The sequence below is a fragment of the Pinus tabuliformis genome, chromosome 4_1 (assembly GCF_031772625.1).
Source record: "Pinus tabuliformis cultivar Carrire ecotype Pingquan chromosome 4_1, CPIR1, whole genome shotgun sequence".
Lineage (NCBI taxonomy): Eukaryota > Viridiplantae > Streptophyta > Pinopsida > Pinales > Pinaceae > Pinus > Pinus tabuliformis.
The window spans coordinates 455,698,700-455,702,310 of NC_142303.1; positions in this window are offsets into that span (position 1 = coordinate 455,698,700).

The following is a 3,611-nucleotide window of genomic DNA, read 5'->3' on the forward strand; positions in this document are numbered from 1 at the left end:
TGCCCCCATAGGACCCTGAAAATGCCAAATCAACATGCCACTTGTCCTCCGTACAACCACGTCATCTCTGTACGGCCATGTCATGATAACGTTAGTTGCCACGTGGATTCATACGGACCAATGATATTCCGCCATGTGGTCCCTTGGAGGAGAGAGAAAAGGGCCCGCCTACCTCTGGTTTTGCAACTAATTTCCATTGTAAATCGACGTCGGCCCTCCCCTACTGCTTTAACATTGTCAATGAATTCCTCCGTAATTCCTTAAGAATGGTCTGTTGGACCTGCCGATTGCCAATTTTCCGATGTTGTGGGGCTTTGGGCCTCCAATTGTTGATATACACTACCCCTTTGCATTGCACTTTGAAACCCCGTCGATCTCCGATATGCCATGGACTGTACCTGCGACCCATCGATCGCCATTATGTCACACCTTGGACCTTCGACTATTGCGATCATTGATATCAACGATCACTAATCATAGGTTTTCTCTGTCCTCCCTTGTCGGGCTACTAGGAAACTCCGAAATACGATTGTGATGAGCCTCCCTTGGTGTTTTCTCTTTGTTTTCTAGTTTTCAAAGGGCGGCTTCAATTTTCTCTAAATTCTGATCGAGAATTCCATTTTTGGACTTCCATATACTGTTGGAAAGCTTATCACGAGCACTATGAAATGGAGAGGGTCCAAATTAGCTTAGAGAGCTTCTGTGGCTTGGGATATGGCTTAAAAATTCACTACTCTTTCTCACCCTTTTCATAGTTGAAAACACATTTAGCAGTGAGTGACAATAGGGTTACATGTGAAATTCGAATTTGCAATACATACTTGAGGATCAGTAGATGGCGTTCTATAGTTTGCGGCTTTAGTATGCCTTGGAAGGCAGCTCGAATTATATAGCGTGGAAGGACATAATGGAGGTTGTGCTAGAGGATAATGGCTTGAAGGAATTTGTTGATCAAGACATTCCTAAGCCAGCAACATTGGATGCACAAAATTTAGCTGAATGGAAGAAGTGTGTGGCGAAGGTGAGGCAAATAATCCTTGAGGGAGTTCGAGACCACATTGTGTCGAGTCTCCATGGGAAGGAAACCCCGTATGTTATGTGGAAAGCATTAACAAACCCATTCCAAAGCAACAGTGACCATAGGAATTTGGCGCTAAAAGACAAACTTCAAAAAATCAAGATGGAGAAAGGTGAGACCATTCCAAAATACTTGACCAAGTTCACTCACTATCGTGATGAGCTTGGAAGTGTTGGAATAATCGTTGTTGAGGATGATATGGTGAACCTAGGTCTCCTATGCATTCCCAAGAGTTGCAATAGATATCAGGACTCTATCAATGGGAGGGAGAAGCTGCTAGATTAGGAACAACTGTGGTCGGATTTCATGCAGGAGGAGATCAGAAGGAAAACCAGAGATGGTTCCTCATCAAAGATTGATGATGAGGAAAATTGTGCCTTAGCGAGTAAGGAAAGGAAAGGGAAAGGAAGGCGTCCCATTCCAAATTGGACTCTTGTCATGGAGGTAAGAAGAAATACATGACAAAAGTTAAGTGCTTTTATTGTCACGAGCTGGGCCATTTTTCTACAAATTGTCCGCTCAAGAAGTCCAAGAAGAATTCCTCAAGAGGAGCGGTATGTGAGGCTTTGGCCTCTCAATTCGAATTGGAATTTACTCTCATTGCATGTATGGTGTCATCAATGATGGGTAGTGTATGTTACCTTGATAGTGGAGCTTCATTCAACATGGTCGGTGACAAGGAGTTGTTCAGTGACCTGGAGGAGAAAGATCTCCAGATGCATATCGAGATGCGTGACGATGGGAGGTATGGTGCTATTGGATTGGGCACGATTACTTTTCAGAGGGAGTAGGTTGCTCCTCTCACCTTGACGGAGGTTATGTATGTGCATGGGTTGAATAAGAATTTAGTATCGGTCACCATGCTTGAGGATAAAGACAATGATGTAATTTTCTCGAATGGAAAGGTTCTCCTTCTACACATATCCACTGGTCAAGTAAAGAATATAGGGATTTGAGTTAAGAATCTTTGTAAGCTGGAGGTAGAGGATTGTGCTTATTTGAGCACAAAATCAGAGAAGGTGCAAAGCCGAGACGTTGGCGAGTTGTGTCACAAGCGATTGGGCCACTTGTATCATGGGGCTTTGAAAATCATGCAACAAATCTCTACTGGTCTTCCCAAAGGTATTCTAGATCAAGTTGATACATGCAAGGGGTGTACTTTGGGAAAATACACCAAGTCTTCCTTTCACGACAGAGATAGTAGAGAAGAGGAAATTCTAGAGCGAGTCCATTTAGATGTGTGTGGACCATTCTCGACAGCATCCACGACGAAACACAATTATTATGTTATATTTGTTGACGACTTTTCTCATAAATGTTGGATATTTTTCATGCAGAAGAAGAATCAAATTTTCACAAAGTTTTGTGAATTTAAAGCATTGGTTGAGAAAGAGTTTGGCAAGAAGGTCAAAGCTCTGAGGAGTGATAATGGTGGTGAGTATGTCTCAAATGAGTTTAAGAACTTTTGTGCATCTGAAGGGATTAAACGAGAGTTGACGACATCCCATAACCCATAACAGAATGGGGTGGTTGTGAGGAAGAATAGAAGAATTGTAGGGGTAGCATGGGTGATGTTGCATGATCAAGGCCTACCACTACACTTGTGGGCTGAGGACAAGGTGTATATACACTAAGATCTATAAGGAATTAATTATACTCAAGAAATATTTTAATAATTTATTTTTAGATAATTAAATTAAAATATAAAAATAATTAACAAAAAAATAATATATATGGTTGGTTTAAAAGGTTTTAATTAATATTATTGATTTAAAAATTAATGACAATTTTTATATTTTTAATAGCATCCTCTACAATGTAGAGGTGAAAGTGTGTTAATGTTTTTTATGTTTTGTTTAATTGTAATAGAAATTATAGTATATGGAAAAATATATGTTTGGGAGTACAACATTACATCATAGATATAAAAGTTTTTGAATTCAATTTAATGACTCCAAACTATTTAGCAAGCTTGATATCGTAACATATTTTATATTGTAGCATATTTTTAACAAGTCTATTATGTTATAGATTTTAGTAGTGTAAATTGTCTAGTAGAGCTCTAATATCCAACAAAATTTAACTTCCATACAATGTTAAGTCTACTTATTTTGATATTCTTCCATTTGGATTAGTTCCATTGAAATAACAATATTCAAATCATATACTAGAACATCAATATTACTTACAAAATTTCCAGTGGTGGGAGAACCTTGTGGGCCTTGAGCCAAGTCATTTTAAAGTTCCTTTTTCTATCCTTGGGGGTGATTTATCTCATCTTCTGCCTACTAGAGTTGTACTCACCAGTACACCAATATTGTCATAGGTTAAGTCAACCCCGTTGTTAATTGATTATATCTTAATTATAACTGAAACATTGCATCTTGAAGCTCTTTAATTTATTGCTTCAACATGGGATAATTATTTCGTTTAAACATGTTTCCTCTACCAGTTCACCTTTAAATTCCTAATGATTCACATAGTTGTCCATGAAATGAATGCAACTCAATAGAAAACCTTTTCCATAGTAAAT